Consider the following 21,820-nt stretch of genomic DNA (forward strand, 5'->3'; position numbering starts at 1 on the left):
ACTCACACATACATGACCTAGTGGGAATTCTACTATTTGTCTAATGTGCCTTTTCCTACCTTTTTTTCTCCCACCAAACATTCTTTAGTATTTCCTTTCTCAATTGTTGCTGTGCACAAGTTTAGACCTACTGAGTAAATTTTATGTATTGCTTAGATTCTTACTCTCCATGATTTCTTCTTAAAGACAGGTGCTATTTTGTAGTGATCTTTCTATACATTTCAAATTTAATCTTGTGACACAGGAAATAGAAATATTCCTCTGTTGAATAAACTAAATAGTCACGTGTGAGTTACCAGTCCATTCACATGATGGATGAGTGCATATGCATGTTGAACACTTCTCCCCTCTTGAGACCTGGACTTTCATACTTTAATTCTGTGATGTGTACTGGGGCTTTCTCTGCCTTCAGAGGAGTCTTTACTCATTTTTGAACACGTTGCTCTCTCTCCTTCTCTCTCTCACTCTCTCTCTGTCTCTTATCCTCATCTTCCCCTTCACCAGAAACTTCAAACAGAACCTGTTTATACTTAAAAGAATAATTTAAAAAATAACCCTAGTAAAACAGCCTAATCCCTTCAAATGATAACTGAAATTAGGGAAATTATTTTATGTATTTGTTTTATCCTTTTCATCAAATGAGATGTGCATTTTATTTCTCCTGCAACAAAATAAAACAAGAAAAAAATTGATCAGTCAAAGCAAACCTGCATAGAATCTTAAAATTCTGGTAAGAGAGAAACAATAACCCTCTCCTCACAGGTCACCAATATGTTAGGAGCAATAATGAACCTGAAACAAAATACCAATATATTTTAGGTTTGAGATAATAGCAAATGTGTTCCCACTACTCACAAATGGGGATCAAGTTTGTCTTTCTTCTTATACATTATGAGGTTCTTTAGGTCAAAATCCATTTTTGTGAAGAAAGGATATTGCTTTAAAATTTTTTATTTTGAAATTCAAAACATGTTATTTCAAAGAAAAAAATTGAAGTACATGTCAAACCTCCTTGAGCAACTCAAGTAGAGATTAAAATTACTGTAAAGTTAGATAAAAGTTATTTCTCTTGGGAAAAATCTTCATATTTATGTCATTTATATGCTCTAATTAGCTTTCCTACTATTTTGAAGGTAAACTTTGGAATAATTTTCTTATCTGAACTTTAATTTGCAAACTATTGTGTCCTTCTGCATATTTGGATACAATATGCATAAACAGTATAATTACAATGATCTACTTTCCCCAAAAGATTCAAAAGGAAAAACTACTAATTAATCTCATTTACATGTGGATAAGGTTAATTGCTAAGACCAATTTTTATTTTCCCTTGCTAAGCTGTAACAAATGCTGTCTTACTTATACAACATAGATAGCATACTATGTATCAAATTGAATAATAATTATATTTATGTAGACTCTTTCACTCCCTATTTTTTAAAAAATTCTCTCCTTATAGAAGAACACATTATCTAATTAAATGAATGCTTTCTCCCTGCCAGAAATATCACCATCTAATCTTTTTAAAATCGTGTTTACTTTTCTTTTCTACCCTTTTGCCATATTTCTCTTTTTTTATAGTAATGCAAGATAAATATTAATGGCTTCCATTTCCCAAATGACATGTTTTATTTATTTAGCCAGTTACAACATGCCACTTATATAAGACTCTGCTCATTTTACTTTGTGTCTATTTTATTAACCCATCCTTTCTTTTCCCAATGAACAGAAAACCTATTTAGTTTTTAACTAATTTAAAAGGTTCCCAAGAAGCATATACTTAAACAACTTCTCTGTTTTTCTATTGAGGATACAAATATTCCAGAGGTATCTTTTTATGTACACATTTGATCATGTTCCTTTCTCATATAAAGTCATTGAAAGGATTCATCTCTTACAAGATAAACCAAGCTCCATAGTTGATATGACTTTCTTCATCACCACTTTCAATAACCTCATCTCTGAAGATAATCCAAAATAATCTGCATTCTACAGAAGTTTAATACCTCAGAGAACCAGACATAAAGTTAAGCTGTAATTTCTACTCAATTGCACAAAGGGACCACAGAAGTGTGACATAGAGTAGGTGCTAAATAGAAAGTCAATTTAATATTTTACAATTAAACTATGTTAATACACAACATGACCTCAATTCAAAGTAATAAACATAAGATTTGCTAGTTTATTGTCCTCACAAAAACATTCACTCTTGAGGCCAGAGAGGTGGCGCTAGAGGTAAGGTGTATGCCTTGCAAGCGCTAGCCAAGGAAGGACCAAGGTTCGATCCCCGGGCATCCCGTATGGTCCCCCCAAGCCAGGGGCAGTTTCTGAGCGCTTAGCCAGGAATAACCACGGAGCATCAAACGAGTGTGGCCCGAAAAAAAAAAATTCACTCTCATATATAATTTGACATTAACGTTTTGCAAGTAATTTTCCTAAAGAGATCCCTGGATTCACCAATTCAAAGCATTAACTTTGTACCAGATCCCTTTGTGTGCAAGTAGTTCCCTCTCTTTCAAATGAGAAGAATCCTGCTTAGCCTTTAGTATTAGGCTTAAAAATCATCTCTGCTGCCCTCAGGAAGCAAAAACATTCACTCAAAAAGACATATGCACGTTATTAGTCATTGCTACATGTAGTACAATAACAAATCAATGGAAAAGATCTAGGTGTCTAATAGTAGATAAATGGATTTTGAAGAGGTGGTGTATATATACATATATATACATATATATACTAATAGCTTTGTAGTATTTTTGTGCATATATTATATATAATATATATGTTATTCTTTTTTGCATATATAATATAATGATATACTATAATTTTACACTATACTATATTATATATAAATATATTGTGCACATATATATGCACAAAAAATACTACACAGCTGTTAGTAATGATGAAACTATATGATTTACAGCAACATAGGTGGAACTGAAAGATCTCTTGTTAATTGAAGTAGCTCAAAGGACATATAGAAGATGCTATCACTTACATGTGGTATATAATAACTTAATGAAAGAAAGGAATGTTTAAAAGGTGTGATACTTAGATCAACCCTGATCTAGAAAGAGAGTCAGAGAAGGAAGTAAATCGCTAGGTGGTGTGGGGCAAGAAAAGACAGGAAGCAACAAAGAGCAAGGGTCAAGACACATTGGTGTGTAAAGACATGGTATAGCTTAAATAACACAGCAACACCGAAGAAAAGCGATTCAAACTTCAACAAAGTTAAAAAAAATTTGAACAAGGCGGCAGGCTGGGGATGGGGGCTTGAGTGTTGGGAGGGCACCTGGGAAACCTGAAGGAGAAAAGAAGACATTGATGGTGGGATTGGTGCTTGAACATAGTATGTCTAAAACCCAACTAAAAACAACATTGCAAATTAAGGGTCTTTAATATTTAAAAAAAAAATAGATACATCTACATACACTATCTAAATGTTCTACAGACATTAAACAAGTTTCAATAAAGCATACATAAATATTTTTAAGGAATTAAAAAATTCATGTTGCTTCTGCTTCTTCACCCTCACATTACCGCAGAAATAATTTTATTTATTTTGGGGGTCACCCCTGGCAGTGTTCAGGGTTTACTCATGACTCTTCCTTCAGAAATCGCTTCTAGCAGACTCAAAGGAACATATAGAGTGCCAGGGATTGAACCCGGGTCTGTCCTGGGTGGGTGACTTGCAAGACAAACGCCCTACCGCTGTGCTATCATTCAGGCCCCAACAGAAGTAATTTTAAATATGTTGTACCTTCATTTTGAAAAATGCATCTTATTCCATAAATCTTTTGTTTTGTCTTGTAGGTCACAGTTGGTGATGCTCAGGGATAACTACTGGCTCTGCAGGCAGGAGTCATCCTGGAAGTTTGGGAGGACTGTACATGCTGCCAAGGAGCGGACCTAGATCAGCCACCCTTCCCTTGGTACTATCTCCCCATTCCATGATTATATAATTGCTTATTTCTTGTCTCTCCCTTACTGTCAAAGTGGGTGACATCTGTGTTCACTGAACAACTCAAGTTGTTCTTTCTTGACAGCCTTCCCATTTTTGCCTGGGGCATTCTCTTTCCTCCATCAGTATTAGCTATGGTGGGGTGCTAAGTTCAATGGTTCTGTCCTTTTTCAACCTCTTGAAAGCTCAGGTATCACCCTGGCCCCTATAACTCCTGTTAGCTTCTTAGCACAAACAAGACTGTTTCCATATGCCCTTCTCTCAGTCCAAGGAAACCTTGCTCTTCTGAATCTCAGTGAAATTATTCTTTTTATGAATCCCTCAGTTATTTCTTGGAATCTTCAGTCTGGGTCTTCAGCCTTTCTAACTAATAAGGAGATTTGCTGCTTTTCCCAATCTAAATGCATCTTCTGCTTTGAAACAGAATACTGAATTTCCACTTGCCTAGAAATTATGTGTGGCTCACCACTGGAAAACCCAGGACAACTTGACCTGGTCTAAAGGCAATGACTTAGAGTGAAAAGCACATACCCTTTCCCCTTTTCTCAATCTTTATACTTACCTGTTTTCCTTGAAGATCACTCTCCAAATTCAGTTAACTCTTGAACTCACAAAACCATGGTGAGAGACCCAGCAGGTAGAACAATGGGAAATGAAGAGTTGTTTTATTTGAGAACATGAGAATCCTGAATTTCACTATTTTTGTCAGAGAAAGGAAGCTTTCATTTCCTCGTTTCCCCAATAATTTGCATATTGCTAAAACTGATTGTCAAATTATGTAATTAAGCAAGGTTTAATTGTATAACTATTGGATTATTAAACACTGAATTAACTATCAGTTGCTATTTTTCTCTTTAAGTCCATAAATAATGAATGCTGTCATAAATTAATAGATTATTATCCATTTATTCATCCAGGTCAGTCAGTTATAAATTCTTTTTTTCTAGGGGTTTTGTTTTTGGGGGGACACAACTGACAATTTTCAATGATTACTTCTGCCTCTGCATTTAAAAACCACTCCTAGTTGTGTTTGGGGGACATTATGGGGTGCCCAACCCAGGTTGACTGCCTATAATCTGTATTATCTCCCTGACCACCATTTATTGTTTGTTTATATTATAAAATATTAATATTGATAACACATGTGATTAAGGTATGTAAATATCACTTATTTTCCAAAAAGATATAGTACTTAGCATTTGAATTATAATTATTTAAACTGTCACTATAATTTTTTAAGATACTAGTATTTCATTGTTTAAGTAGCTGACGTTAACTAGGCAACAAAATATGAATCGACACCATTTTCCAAATTTCATTTCTTGGGAGGCCTTTGTTAAATAACAAAATAAGTCCTACTGGCTATCCTTAACAAAACCACAGTAAGGACTGAAGATTTTGACAGAATTAATACTTAATCTAGTGATTTCCAGCTGATTGAAAATTAGAATTATTTCTAGAGTTTAAAAATGTTTTCTTGTTCTTGGGTTTTGTTCCTGACATTTTTATTTAATATGTTTTGGAAAATTTTCAAGATTTTTGAATTTTAAAATCCTTTCAGGAATCAGAATACATAACTAAGGTTAATAGGAAATTATTTGAGAGAAAAATGTTCCTTTTCCCTTTCTGCTACATGTTTCAGTGAGAACAGTGTCCATAGCTTTTCTTCAATTATGCACACTAAAATTTATTAAAATGATTTTAATATGTAAACAGCATTAATTATATAATTATGCATGCATATCACATGTAAAGCAAACATAAAAATACATTGGAATCAGTAAAGAAAGCAGGGTTCCTTGGTAAAATGACTGAATTTAAGCTGAATGTAAAAATGGTGCAGATTGAGATCAGAATGTTGCTTCAGAAAGTAAACTGAACAGAAATAAAATGATTGGATCATATTAAAGCATCACAGGAGCAAAGAAAAGAGGCTTCCAATGGCCAAAACTCAAATGAACAATGTGAAAAGTAAAATAGTCCAGGACCATAATCCAGCATATAAAACAAATATTCTTGAGCCCAGACTCATATGCCATATAGTCTTCCTCATATTCCTCCTTTTTATGAATTGGACACGTGTCCCTGTTCTTGAAATATCAACTCCCTTTAGTAAACTGCATTCAGAGAGTGGGAGGATAATTAGTAAAGGTCAAACCAGAGGTCAAAAGGTATTTATAGTAAGTACTTTGTACACAGGGTTTAGGTATGTGGGTGGTTAGGCCATTTCAACTGTGTTCAGAGCTTGCTATTGGCTCTAATCAAAGGGATCATTTCTGGCTCTGCTGAGAGAATGAGACAACTATATGAGATGCCAGAATTTGGACCTGGATTGGCTACATGTAAAGCAAACACCTCAACCATGTACTTTCTCTCTGGCTCACCATATACTTTTTTTTTTTTTTTTACAGTTGGCAAGGTGTTTTATTTTTTATTTTTTTTATTAATTTATTATTTTTTTTATTTTGATCGTAGTGGCTTACATATTGTTGACAATGATATTTTAGGTACATATTTACATAAAATCAGGGGGGATTCCCGTCACCAAATTGTCCTCCCTACACCTCTGTTTTTGTCCTACCACCCATATCCTCTTCCCTCACCCCCAGGGTAGCTAGGATATGTGGTCTCCTCTGTATCTAGCCTACTGCATAGTAGTCTTGCGCCTGTTTGGTCCTGGTGTCTCCCTTGTTTCCCCCTCTAATTGGAGGGACAGGACTAGCTAGTTCAAGTTACGTGGTTTTGTTTGAAGGAGAGAAAAGTAATAAACTGGGGTAAAAGTCTAATACGCCGAAAATAAGCGGAATTCTTCCAGAGGCTCTCAACGTTGGTTTGAGAAATGGAGGAGAGAAAAAAGGTGAAACATTCCACCAGTACAAAAAGAAGTGTCAAATATCCCATGAGAACTCCAACAATAAACACAAGCACCAAAAAAAAAAAAAAAAAAAACCACAAAAACAAACACAAAACAAAACAAGAAAACAAACAAACAAAAAAATGCCATGGTCTTGATATAGGAAACATGGCATAGCATACAAAGGAAGAACAGAAAGGAAGAGAAAGAATAAGTATAACTGGGGACAACTTCAATTATCACACCCAAACAGAGAAATTGACCAAAAAATAGATAGGTAAATAAAAATAGTAATAATAAATGAAAATAAAATAATATATATATATAAAAAATAATGTTTTGTGCTTTTTGTTTTTTTCCCTCCTGCCCAGGCACAGTAAATATTGGGGTCATTCGAAAAGGAATTCACTTGGCCTAAGAGATATGGGGTTTCTCCGCCCTTGGAGTGTATTGTCATGGGATCAACTATAGACTCTGTTCAGGATCATTTACTCTCCCGGTGGTGCTTTTGTGGTGTTTGTAAGACCTCTGCTCTGTCCTGGGTGATACTATCAGGCCTCTGTGTCTAGGGATCTCAGTATCTGCACAGATCCTGCGGTGGGAGTTATGATGAAGTCAGTCTTTGTGGTTCTAGAAGTTCTGTTCCATCAGTGTCATTTTAATTCATCTTCTGTGGTTGGTGATCTTGGTCTTTACACTGAAGCTAGGATGGCACCTAGGACAGTGTCTTTCTTTGTGCTTCCAGAAGCCCCATTCCGTTACAATGGTCTCTGCCAGACCTTTGAAACTGGGGATCATGTTCATTGTGCAGATCGTAGTTAAAACCCTAGGTTAGGGCTTTTTTATTGGTCCCCGGCTGTATACAGTCTGGTCATGGTTCTAGCAGCAGTCATCTGTAACTCGAAATCTTGGCTTTTGGGCCTTCCAAAGGGTGACAAGTCTTCTGCTTTTGTCTTGTCATTAGCTAGAAAGGTAGGATAACCTTCACTTAGGTCAAGTTGTTCCCATTTTCTTCGTTGTCAGGATGTCATATTAGAGCTGGCATTTGTTGGTGACCTCGCAGTATTGCAGCTGTCCCAGATGGGATTTGTTTCCTGTAGCAGTTGTGAAGAACTGTGCCGTTCCTGTGTCTGGGATCCTGGGTTCAAGGCTGGATTGATGGTATCTAAACACCTGAGGTCTAAGTTAATTCCACATGACATATTTTCAAGGTAGGAGATATCCCTCTATTGTAAACAACTATGAGTTCCTATCTCTAATAGATAAGAGCTCTCTTTTTTTTAATGTATGTATATATATATATATATGTATATATATATATATATATATATATATATATATATATATATGTAAGAATTCCCCTTTATTTTAGTGTGCCTTTGCAGGGGGAAATGGTGCTACCTTATATTGTTGGTGCATTTGGGGGTGGTCAAAAGGGGAAAACAGAAACAGGTTACATACCCAAAAAAAGATGAAAAAATAATAAATAGAAAAAAAATAGGTAACAAAAATGTATGTGCTTACATATGTATATGTAGGCCAGATTTTTTTTAAATGAGGTAGCAAAGTATTTAAAGGGCCAAAGTGATGCATATGACTATCTTACATTTGGGGAAAAGCAGGTAAAGAGGTGGTGTGATACAGTTCTTATGCTTATGTTGGAAATACAGGTTTTCCCATTGTCTTTTGGGTTTTTCTTGTGGTGTGTGGGTCCCCAGGCATCTTTCCATCCCATCCCCAGATCTTCTTCAGAGTGGCAAAAGATTTGTGGCAGGGAGGTCCTGGAAGGGTTCTTGCATTGAGGATACTTTTAGACGTAAGTCCGGTTTCAGGTAACAATCCACGTTAGGGGGAGTTGGTGGGGAGGGCCGCGCAGAATGGATCCGCAGGGGAGTTGGCTGCCTTTTCTTGCAGGAGACGAGGTGTGGGTTTGACTGGGTGTCCTCTCGACTGGGTGCTGGGTAGTGATTCGTTGGGGTAGGAGGTCAATCTTGATGCCTAATAGACTAAGGACTGAGGGTGGAGAGTTTTAATATGGTGGGAGGTCTGTATGGGATTGAGGGGTGAAGGGATAGTTGGATTTCCAAAGGGGGAAAAGGGGAAGGTATATGGAAAGGGTAGGAAGGGAGAAAAGAGAAAATACTTTAGAAAGAAAGGGAGAAGAGAAAAGGAAAAAAGTAAAGAGAAGAGTAGAAAAGAGAGAGAAAAAGAAAAAAAAGAAGAGAAAAAAAAGAAGATAAAAATAAAAAAGAAAGTAGTGAGAAGAGAGGAGAGAATAGCAGGGGAATGCTAGTTTGCTTGAATGGGTTCACAGAATAGAGCGTGTAGTTTAAGTCTCTACAACTCAGTTACTGCTTCGGTGGTCTGACTGGTCACTTGCTTCAGTTCCTAAAAGAAGGTGTAACCTAGAGATAAAGTGTATGTTAAAGAGTTTTCTCAGGGCCATCTCATAGTGCAAGCTAGGTATGGTATCTCATGTGGTATCCCGCGCTGCCATCTTAGTTTATCCGCCATTTGTATTCAAGGATGCCTGTGGATATAAAAGCTGAGAGGTTATTTTAAATATTATAAGATAAAGACATTAAAATGTAGTGTTATGGGATGATTCCATTGCAGACAGTGATTTCCCGTGGTGCTCTTTACCTGTGTTCCTGAATACTATCTCTAAGTGATTGTTGTGGGCCTTTGTCGTGGAAGGTTGATTACATACCTGTTCTCTCTACGGTGCAGTTTCTGGTGTTGCTGCTTTTTTTGTGGAATAATGTGTAGTCAAGAGTTTGCGTTGTTTCTTTTTCAAGTACTTTGGGGACTGCTCCTGAGTATATGTTGACTATTGCAGTGTTTAGAGTTTCTACCCTGTTAAACCGTGTTATTTGATTGTTGAGTATCAGTTGTGTATAAGATGTGTGTTCTGGGTGCTTCAGAATAGTGCTACCATTCTGTGTTTCTCTTTTGTCTTCTGACTTACTTTGTTTAATATAATATGATCTAGGTCCATCCATGTTGCTGCAAAGTCTGTGATTGTATCATTTCTGACTGCCATGTAATATTCCATTGTGTATATGTACCACATCTTAATGATCCATTCATCTGTTGTTGGACATCGAGGTTGGTTCCAAGACTTGGCTATTACACTGAGTGCTGCGATAAATAGTGGGGTGCACATATATTTTGGAATGAATGTCCTTCCCACTTGGGGGTATATACCTAGGAGAGCAATTGCTGGGTCAAATGGCAGCTCAATTCTTAGTTCTTTGAGTACTCTCCAGACTGTTCTCCATAGGTGTTGGACAAGGGGGCATTCCCACCAGCAGTGTATGAGAGTTCCTTTCATACCGCATCCCCGCCAACAGAGATTGTTCCCATTATTTTTAATGTGAGCCATCCTCACTGGTGTCAGGTGGTATCTCATTGTTGTCTTGATTTGGATCTCTCTGATGATGAGTGAAGGTGAGCATGTTTTCATGTGTTTGTTGGCCATCCTTTTGTCTTCCTCAGAGAAGTGTCTATTCATTTCATCTCCCCATTTTTTTATGGCTTTATTTGGTTTTGGGGGGCTCAGCTTTCTGAGTGCTTTGTATGTTCTAGATATCAGCCCTTTATCTGATATGTCGAGTGAAAAGATTTTTTCCCATTCTGTTAACTGTCTTCTTGCGTTAAGTAGGGTTTCTTTCGCCATGTAGAAGCTTTTTAGTTTGATGTAGTCCCATTTGTTTATGTTTGTTGCTAAAGTTCTTGCCAATGGTGCTCCATTCTCGAAGACCTTTTTGATATATAGGTCTTCGAGTGTTCTGCCTATTTTATTCTCAATAAACTTTATAGATTCGGGTCTGATTTCAAGGTCTTTGATCCATTTTGAGTTGACTTTTGTATAAGGGGTGAGGTATGGGTTGATCTTCACTTTTGTACATGTGGTTTTCCAGTTGTACCAACACCATTTGTTGAATAGACTTTCTTTGTTCCATTTCAGGTTCTTGCCTCTTTTATCAAATATTAGTTGGCTGTATATCTGGGGGTTTATGTCAGGGAATTCTGTTCTGACCCACTGGTCTGAGGTCCTGTCTCTGTTCCAGTACCATGCTGTTTTGATTACTATGGCTTTATAGTATAGTTTCAAGTTAGGTAAGGAGATGCCACCCAGCTTCTTGTTTTTCAGTATTTGTTTGGCTATCCTGGGTCTTTTGTGGTTCCAGATGAATTTTGTGATTGATTGTTCTATTTCTTTAAAGAATGGTGTCTGGATTTGGATAGGGATTGCATTAAATCTATATAGAAGTTTGGGTAGGATAGTCATTTTGACTATGTTAATTCTACCTATCCATGAGCATGGGATGTTCTTCCATTTCTTTAGATCTTCTTCAATTTCTTTCTGAAGTGTTTTGAAGTTTTCCTGGTATAGGTCTTTCACTTCCCTTGTAAGGTTGATTCCTAGGTACCTGATATTTTTTGATACTATTTTAAATGGAATTGTATTTTTAATCTCTCTCTCCTCGACTTCGTGATTTGTATATAGAAACGCTACTGTCTTTTGTGTGTTGACTTTGTATCCAGCCACTTTGCTGTATTGGTTAATTGTTTCTAGGAGTTTTACTGTGGACTGTTTAGGGTTTTCAATGTAAATCATCATATCGTCTGCAAATAGAGATAGTTTGTGTTCCTCTTTCCCAATTTGGATTCCTTTGATTCCCTTCTCTTGTCGGATTGCTATTGCTAGGACTTCTAAGGTTATATTGAATAAGAGTGGAGAGAGTGGACAGCCTTGCCTAGTTCCTGACCTTAGTAGGAATGCTTCTAGTTTCTCACCATTAAGAATAATGTTGGCTGTAGGTTTTTCATAGATAGCTGTAACTATCTTGAGGAAAGTTCCTTCTAACCCTATTTTGCTGAGTGTCTTTAACATGAAAGGATGTTGGATTTTGTCAAACGCCTTCTCTGCATCGATTGATATGATCATGTGGTTTTTGTCTTTCATGTTGTTGATGTGATGTATCAAATTGATTGATTTGCGTATGTTGAACCAACCTTGCATTCCTGGTATGAATCCCACTTGGTCGTGATGTATGATCTTTTTGATGAAGTGTTGGATTCGGTTTGCTAAGATTTTGTTAAGTATCTTTGCATCTATGTTCATTAGTGAGATTGGTCTGTAGTTTTCTTTTTTGGTGGTGTCTTTGCCTTCTTTGGGAATGAGTGTGATATTAGCCTCATAAAAGGAGTTGGGGAGGATTCCTGTTTTTTCTATGGTTTGGAAAAGCCTATGGAAAAGTGGTAGTAAGTCTTCTTGAAATGTTTGATAGAATTCACCTCTAAATCCATCTGGGCCTGGGCTTTTGTTCTTAGGGAGTTTTTTAATTACATCTTCAATTTCCTCTGAGGTGATTGGTCTGTTTAGGCTTTCTAGATCTTCCTTTTCCAGTCTTGGAAGAGGGTGTTTGTCTAAGAATCTGTCGATTTCTACTGGGTTATCTAGCCTAGTTGAGTATAGTTGTTCATAGTATGATCTCATGATATGTTGTATTTCTTGGGGTTCTGTTGTAATCTCTCCCCTTTCATTAGTGATCCTATTGATTTGGGTGTTTTCCCTCTTTTTTTTGGTGAGTTTTGCCAATGGTTTGTCTATCTTGTTTATTTTTTCGAAAAACCAACTCCTGGTCTCATTGATTTTTTGTATTGTTTTCTTAGTTTTGATGTTGTTTATTTCTGCTCTGGTTTTTATTATTTCTTGCCTTCTGGTTGTGGTTGGTTTTCTCTGTTGCTGTTGTTCCAAGTCTTTGAGGTGATCTTTTAAACTGTTGGTTTTGTTATTTTCCTGTTTCTTGACATAGGCCTGTATTGCTATGAGTTTCCCCCTAATTACTGCTTTTGCTGTGTCCCACAAATTTTGACATGTTGTCTCTTCATTGTCATTTGTCTCAAGGAATCTTTTTATTTCTTCCTTGAGTTGTTCTTTGATCCAGCAGTTATTGAGCAGCATGTTGTTTAATCTCCAGGTATTAGTTTTTCTCCATTGTTTCTTCTTGACATTAATTTTGACCTCTGTTGCATAGTGATCTGAAAGGGTACTTCTAATGATCCTTACCTTTGTGATCTTATGTAGGTTGGCTTTGAATCCTAAGACATGGTCTATTCTGGAGAAGGTTCCATGTGGGTTTGAGAAGAATGTGTATTCTGCTTTCTGGGGATGGAGGGCTCTATATAAGTCTACTAGCCCCAATTCTTCTAGTTTTTCATTTAGGGCTCTTATTTCTTTGCTATTTTTCTGTTTGGTGGATCTGTCCAGTGGTGATAGTGGAGTATTTAGGTCCCCTACTATTATCACATTTCCCTTCATGTGTTTCTCCAGATTGGCCAGTAGTTGTCTCACATATTTTGCTGACTCTACATTGGGTGCATAGATATTGACCAGGGTTAGTGTTTCTTGGTCTAATGTTCCCCTGATCAGTAAGTAGTGACCCTCTTTATCTCTGATCACTTTCTTGAGGTTGAATGCAATTTGGTCTGATATAAGAATGGCTGTCCCTGCTCTTTTTTGTTTTCCATTGGCCTGAATAATTACTTTCCATCCTTTGATTCTAAGCCTATGCTTGTCCTGTAGCTGTAGGTGTGTTTCTTGTAGACAGCAGAAGTCTGGTTTATTTTTCCTAATCCAGTTCTCTACTATGTGTCTTTTAATTGGAGAGTTTAGTCCATTAACGTTTAGGGAAATTATTGAGAGAGAGGACTGTTGTGCAGTTGTGTTGTGTAGGGTGGCTTTTGTTACAATCGGGGGTTTGGATTGTGTAGTTCATCTCTGAGTAGGTCATTTAGGATCGGTTTTGTTTGCACAAATAGCTCTAGTTCGGTCTTGTTTGAAAATGTTTTTAGTCTGTCCTCCCATATGAATGATAATTTTGCTGGGTATTGGACTCTAGGTTGGAAGTTTTTTTCATTCAGTCATTTAAATATGTCATTCCACTGTCTTCTTGCTTGAATTATTTCGACTGGCAGATCTGGTTTGATTCTTATGTCCCTACCTTTGTACTTGAGGTTTTTTTTCTCTCTTATTGCCTTAAGAAGTTCCTCTTTCTCTTTGTTTTTTGCCATTTGAATTACTATATGTCTTGGTGTCAATTTATTAGGATCTATTTTATTAGGGACTCTCTTGATTTCCTGGATTTGGCCTAAAGTTTCATTCCAGAGGGTGGGGAAGTTCTCTGCTATTATCTCTCTGACTACTTGTTCTTCCCCTTTCCCTATTTCCTCCCCTTCTGGTATACCCACAATTCTTAGATTGTTTCTTTTGTCCTTGTTCATTAGGTACTGGACTTTTCCTTCCAGTGCTTTGCCTTTTATTTCTTTGTTGGTTTCTTGTTCATTTTTTGTTTGCAGTTTTCCTTCGAGTTCTTCAATGTGTTTCTCCAACTCTGTATTTCTGCTAGTAAGGCTTGTTACTTTGTCTGTTAATTCCTTCACTTCTTTTTGTATGGACTCTCTCATGGTCTTTAACATTTCTTCTTTAATTTGGCTGATTCGTTCCTCCATAGATATCTTATACTCGTTAGTTAAGGTTTCTCTCATTTCTTTTATTAATTCTTGTGTTTCCTTCCTTATTTCTGCTTTTAGGTCACCTTCCCATGTATCTGTGCATTTTGGCAGACTTGGAAACTTGTTAGGGTTTGTCTCTGTATCATCAGATCTTAGGGATCTCTTTGATTTACCCATAATTCTTTGGTTTATTGGTGTGCTTTGGAGTGCTGTTCCTTCCAGTTTCAGCCTGTTTCTATCCCCTGTGGTGTGGGAATGGGTCCCCTCCCTGAGGGTGGATCTAGTGGTACTATTGGGTGGGCTTGCTGCGGTTTGGCTCCTCCTGTGGTCTTTCTGTGGCCTGATTCGTTGCTTTGCCCTATTGTTGTCAGCTGGTGCTGGTAGGTAGGAGATATCCGCCTGGGGGCGGGGCACGTTTGAACGGTTGGCGTGGGTGGGCGTAGCTTCCCTACCTTCCCAGGGGCAATGGAGACCCAGCAGGAGCTGGGTGGTCTTCCGTAGTTTCCCTACCTTCCCGGAGGCAAGGGGAGCCCGGCAGAAGCAGGGCAGCCGTCCACGCGGTCGGCGGAGTCACCCGACCCTCCCAGGGGCAATGGGAGCCCGGCAGAAGCAGGGCGGCCGTCCACGCGGTCGGCGGAGTCTCCCGACCCTCCCAGGGGCAAGGGGAGCCCGGCAGAAGCAGGGCGGCCGTCCACACGGTCGGCGGAGTCTCCCGACCCTCCCAGGGGCAAGGGGAGCCCAGCAGGAGCAGAGCGGCCATCCACACGGTCGGCGGAGTCTCCCGACCCTCCCAGAGGCAAGGGGAGCCCGGCAGAAGCAGGGCGGCCGTCCGCGTGGTCGGTGGAGTCTCCCGACCCTCCCAGAGGCAAGGGGAGCCCGGCAGAAGCAGGGCGGCCGTCCACACGGTCGGCGGAGTCTCCCGACCCTCCCAGAGGCAAGGGGAGCCCGGCAGAAGCAGGGCGGCCGTCCGGCGGAGTCTCCTTACCCTCCCAGGGGCAAGGGGAGCCTGGCAGGAGCAGGGCAGCCGTTCACACAGTCGGCGGAGGTTTCCTACCTTCCCAGAGGCAAGGGGAGCCCGGCAGAAGCAGGGCAGCCGTCCACGCGGTCGGCGGAGTCTCCCGACCCTCCCAGAGGCAAGGGGAGCCCGGCAGAAGCAGGGCGGTCGTCCACGCGGTCGGCGGAGTCTCCCGACCCTCCCAGGGGCAAGTGGAGCCCAGTAGGAGCAGGGCAGCCGTTCACGCAGTCGGGCGCTCACCATATACTTTTTAAGTGCTATATATATTGGTCTTCTTCCAAAGAACTGTCTTCCCCTTCTAATCACGGGAAAAAACTCTACTGGTTGGACATTCTACTAAATAAAATTATCAAGTTTATGAAGATCAATAGAAGTCAAAGAAACTGTTGCCAATACAAAGAATCCTGAATAGAATTTTGACTTAATGTACTTGTAGTATGTTCTATGTTCTTTTAAATAAAATTCTAAAATGGAAAAGTAGCATTTTAAAATAATGAAAAATAAATAAACATGGAGCTAATAATACACTGTCCGTGCATCTCTTATGAGAAATATTTTAAAATAATTGAAGATGTCAAAGATAGTTTCTAAAGAGTACAGAAGCACACTACACTCTGCCAGCTTTACATCTTTTCTACAAATCTGAAACTACTCTAGAATTTAATATTATCAAACCCTTTGATGATATCATCATATACACATGATACAACCTATCATAATCTAAAAATTGAAACTTGACTTGTACACTATCAGGAATACTTTTGAATCATTGGTATTATAGTATCACAAAAATAACATAGTTTTATATACAGAGTTATTGATTAAATATTATGGAACAAAATAGAGGGAATGAAAATAAGAGTTTGAAAATATATTTGGGGGCTCCTGAGTATGGAGAAGAAAGGGGTAGAAAAAAGAAAGTAATCAAAGTGGGAAGGAATATGAGTTAGGAAATAAGGACAGGACTGTGAGCTTCGTATATACTGGTGATATGTAAGTGGGATACCTATATGTCCAAAGCACAGACTATACAACACTGAAAATATTAGATCTCATGAACTCCAAGACTGTTTAATATCCCTGTCAAGTGGAATATGGGGTAAGGGAATGCAAAGGATGACAGGATATGGGAACATTTTTGGCGGGACATTGACACTGGTAGTTGGATTGATGTTGAATATGCTAGTTATCAGTAACTTTGAAAGTCATAGATCTTTAATTAAATAAAACATTCTTTAAAATATATTTGGGAGAAATTAAACCAAGCTACTCATGAGGCCCCAAGCAAACTCCTTCGTTCAAGAGATTCAAAATGAAGAATATGATCAGATTAACTCACGGATTGACTAAGTAGGACACGAATGACTTTGCCAACAAACATCCATAATCTTCAAACTAAGGAAACTCTTAGAAGTTAGTTATGAAGATGGAAAAGGTCACTCATTAAGGAAAACTTAATTATGACTGTGTGACTCCTCCCCTCTGATGTGGTTCGGTTTGGACAAGCATCTGGAATCTCTCACATGAACAAAGCACTAAGGGCTAGCTTTCTATTTGAGCCATCAATCATACCCTTATCTGTCCATTCTAGTTATAACGGGCTGAAAAACAGTATGTGAAGCTATGCACAACTTTAGAATAACCCTTTTATTATATGCACAAAATCTAATGGAAAGTAATTTAGAAATGGAAGATGAAGATGACCTCTCTGTGTTCGGTAGTACTTAGGAACTCTTGCTGAAAAGCAAGATCCCACTCAAAACTCATCTTCCCATAAAGCTCCAGTCTTTGCTGAGATAACTCAAAAACTAGGATTACTAAGAGAACTTGCCAACCTACCCAAGGTTTTGGCTTGGTTTGTGGCATGATTTGCCCAAGGCCTAGGAAGCTAAGGAAAAGCTGAGACTAGAGAAGGAAAGGTGAGGTTCCACCTCACCTTTACAGAAACACAAAAGTTTCTGTAAATAAGGTAAAAATTTCTTATTTTTTATGACTCAAAAAGACAAATAGCATTAGATGGTAGACTATAGTAAAATCAGATTTTATGACCAGAAATAGTAAGGTGCTTATAGCCATCCCAAAACCAATCCTCAGTACCACAAATGATGCCTGAGCCTGGCCAGGAGTAATCTCTGAGTACAAAGCCAGGAGTAAGCCATGAACACCACCAGGCAAGAATCTCAAATAATCGAAAGAAAAATATATCTTATTTTTATGAGAAAGTGACAAGGAGGCATTGTTTTAAAAAAAAAGTATTAAGAATGTGACTGTAGATATTATTACAAATCTCCCTTTACAATTTTAGACAAGCAATAAGGATCTGTCAGTTGCAGGTAGAATAATAAATTTCAACATGGACTGTTGATTTCTAGTCTCATTTTAGGTTTCTCTGCCTAAAGAGGTAGTTGTAGAGGGACAATTTAGATTCAATCCAATTTGAACTTCAGGAAATTACACTAATTAAACTGGATCATTAAAACTTGATAATAAAGATATTATTTCCTAACACTAATTGACACGTGTTAAGAAGTGATGAAATTCATCCAGGGAATGAGTTGACTGTGTATTTGACTCAGAGTTAAAAAAATTAAAATGGTTTCATCTACACCCCTATTATCCTATTAACATAGATATAGGTGGCTGCATTTGCATTATAATAGGCTTTTTTTATGGGACTCTTAAGTGTTCTCTTTGTCCGGTTTGCAAGCATATTCTGAGTGCAGGGAATCTATTTTGCTGATTTGTTAGTTAGAAATTAAATCAGTTAATAAAAAGTTTAAAAATAGGGACTGTTCTTGATTTTAGAAAATTCTTTTCCAGTCTTGGAAGAGGGTGTTTGTCCAAGAATCTGTCGATTTCTGGTGGGTTCTCTAGCCTAGTTGAATATAGTTGTTCATAATATGATCTCATGATATGTTGTATTTCTTGGGGTTCTGTTGTAATCTCTCCCCTTTCATTCGTGATCCTAGTGATTTGGGTGTTTTCCCTCTTTTTTTTGGTAAGTTTTGCCAATGGTTTGTCTATCTTATTTATTTTTTCGAAAAACCAACTCCTGGTCTCATTGATTTTTTGTATTGTTTTCTTAGTCTCTATGTTGTTTATTTCTGCTCTGGTTTTTATGATTTCTTGCCTTCTGGTTGTGGTTGGATTTCTCTGTTGCTGTTGTTCCAATTCTTTGAGGTGATCTTTTAAACTGTTGGTTTTGTTATTTTCCTGTTTCTTAACATAGGCCTGTAATGCGATGAGTTTCCCCCTAAGTACTGCTTTTGCTGTATCCCATAAATTCTGACATGTTGTCTCTTCATTGTCATTCGTCTCAAGGAATCTTTTTATTTCCTCCTTGAGTTGTTCTTTGATCCAGCTGTTGTTAAGCAGTATGTTGTTCAATCTCCAGGTATTAGTTTTCCTCCATTGCTTCTTCTTGACATCAATTATAAGCTCTGTTGCATAGTGATCTGAAAGGGTACTTCTAATGATCCTTACCTTTGTGGTCTTAAATAGGTTGGCTTTGTATCCTAAGACATGATCTATTCTGGAGAAGGTTCCATGTGGGTTTGAGAAGAATGTGTATTCTACTTTCTGGGGATGGAGGGCTCTATATAAGTCTATTAGCCCTAATTCTTCTAATTTTTCATTTAGAGCTCTTATTTCTTTACTATTTTTCTGTTTGGAGGATCTGTCCAGTGGTGATAGTGGAGTATTGAGGTCCCCTACTATTATCACAATTCCCTTCATGTGTTTCTCCAGGTTTGTCAGTAGTTGCCTCACATATTTTGGTGACTTTACATTAGGTGCATAGATATTGACCAGGGTTAGCACTTCTTGATCTAATGTTCCCCTGATCAGTAAGTAGTGCCCCTCTTTGTCTCTGATCACTTTCTTGAGGTTGAATACAATTTGGTCTGATATAAGAATGGCTGTCCCTGCTTTTTTTTGTTTTCCATTGGCCTGAATAATTACTTTCCATCCTTTAATTCTAAGCCTGTGCTTATCCTGTAACTGTAGGTGTGTTTCTTGCAGACAGCAGAAGTCCGGTTTATTTTTCCTAACCCAGTTCTCTACTATGTGTCTTTTAATTGGAGAGTTTAGTCCATTAACATTTAGGGAAATTATTGATAGAGAGGACTGTTGTGCAGTTGTATTGTGTGGCGTGGTTGTTGTTACAATCGGGGGTTTGGATTGTGTAATTCGTCTCTGAGTAAGTCGCTTAGGATTGGCTTAGTTTGCACAAATAGTTCAAGTTCGTTCATATTTGTGAATGTTTTTAGTCTGCCCTCCCATATGAATGATAGTTTTGCTGGGTATTGGACCCTGGGTTGGAAATTTCTTTCACTCAGTCATTTAAATACGTCATTCCACTGTCTTCTTGCTTGAATTATTTCAAATGGGAGATCTGGTTTGATTCTTATGTCCTTTCCTTTGTACTTGAGGTTTTTTTTCTCCTTTTTTCTCAGAAACCTGAGTCCTTCAAAACCAAACGAAGCCATAAAAAAATGGGGAGACGAAATGAATAGACATTTCTCTGAGGAAGAGAGAAGGATGGCCAACAAACACATGAAAACATGCTCACCTTCACTCATCATCAGGGAGATCCAAATCAAGACAACAATGAGATACCACCTCACACCAGTGAGGTTGGCTCACATCAAAAATAATGGGAACAACCTTTGTTGGAGAGGATGTGGTATGAAAGGAACTCTCATTCATTGCTGGTGGGAATGCCCCTTGGTCCAACATCTATGGAGAAAAGTCTGGAGAGTGCTCAAAGAACTCAGAATTGAGCTGCCATTTGACCCAGCAATTGCTCTCCTAGGCATATATCCCCAAGATGGAAGGACATTCATTCCAAAATACATATGCACCCCACTATTTATTGCAGCACTCAGTATAATAGCCAAATCTTGGAACCAACCTCGATGTCCAACAACAGATGAATGGATCATTAAGATGTGGTACATATATACAATGGAATATTACATGGCAGTTAGAAATGATACAATCACAGACTTTGCAGCAACGTGGATGGACCTAGATCATGTTATGTTAAACGAAGTAAGTCAGAAGACAAAAGAAAAACACAGAATGGTAGCACTATTCTGAAACACCTAGAATACATAAAAAACAAAAAAAGGACATTGAAGAAGCATAACTGCTAGAACCACAAAGAAAGACTCCATAAACTCCATTCCCTGATCTGCACAGCCACGAAGATCTCTAGAAACAGGTCTGATTTTACCATCCAAGATAAAGTAGAAGTCTTCCACATACCACGAAAGCAGCAAGAGGAGAATAAATGATCTATTTTTTTGACGTCTTTATTTTGGTGTGGAGATTACGGTTGATGTCTCCAATATTATTTTATTTTATTTTGTTTTGTCTTTCTCTTTCTTTTTTGCACTTGAGTATGATTTGATTTCAGAACCGAGATTATTGTGTGGTGCCTGTCTTTATTGTTGTGGTGCTTATCGGTTATTTAATTCGATATTTTTTTTGTGTGTGTGTGTGTGTATTGTTGTGGTATTTTAATTACTTTTTTCACATCCTCTCTCAAACTGAGGTTGGAAGCCTCTAGACAGGACTCTGCCTATTTTCAGTATATTTGATTTTTGATTGAGAAGAGGACATATTAGGTGATGGGTATTCCCCTGATTTAATGTGAATATGTACCCAAAATACTACAGTGAAAGATATGTAAGCCATTATGGAAAAAAAAATTGTGTTTTTAATCAGAAACTTTCTTTGACTTACATGTATTATTATTATATTAATTATATTATATGTTATGTTATGTCACTATATTATGTTATATTAGTTTACCTTATTAGGTTAATCAATTTTGTCCTTTAAATGAATTCTTACTTAAAAAAAAAAAAAAACAACTTTAGTTTGCCCTGAAGAAAAAATAAATAAATAAAAGATAAAATAAGGCCTCCCAATTCTTACCACAGGCTGTGTTCTTTACACTGGCTGTATAGAAAGAGGAGGTACAGTAAAGGCACCCCATATACACCTCAACACAGGCCCCTTGCCGGGTATGTATTGTGAATTGGGGGACAAAAAAAAAAAAAAAGAAAATTCTTGCTTTCTTCGGGAACCTCATGTGATCTCTTAACCTATTATCTTTCTTCCAGGAAGTCTTAGGTATCTTTTACTGAAATTTTTAATCATGAAACTCTTAAATGACATGAAAAAATTTGAAAAGATAACCTACAAACATTCATATACTTTTAACATAGATGCAACAATGGCCAAACTTTGCCACATGTTAATGTCTATACCTCAATTGCAAAAACATATGAAAGGAATCATGATGCTTCACCCCTAAAACATGAATTTCTTAAGAAGATCATTTTACTCCACAAACACGTTGATATTACAACATTTAGACAAGTTAACACTGGCACATTATCAAGTATGCATTACATATTCAACTTTTGGTAATTTTCTGATACAATATCCTCTA

At 37.7% G+C, this 21,820-nt stretch overlaps 1 non-coding gene across 1 annotated transcript; it reads left to right on the forward strand.

Annotated features, from left to right (window-relative positions):
• The first annotated feature begins 21,283 nt into the window (after nucleotides 1-21,283).
• LOC126016557 (small nucleolar RNA SNORA51) lies at nucleotides 21,284-21,416 on the forward strand. Its single transcript, XR_007498351.1, has one exon. It is a non-coding gene; the product is annotated as a small nucleolar RNA SNORA51 (small nucleolar RNA).
• The last annotated feature ends 404 nt before the right edge of the window (nucleotides 21,417-21,820 follow it).

This window comes from Suncus etruscus, chromosome 8, assembly GCF_024139225.1.
Source record: "Suncus etruscus isolate mSunEtr1 chromosome 8, mSunEtr1.pri.cur, whole genome shotgun sequence".
NCBI lineage: Eukaryota > Metazoa > Chordata > Mammalia > Eulipotyphla > Soricidae > Suncus > Suncus etruscus.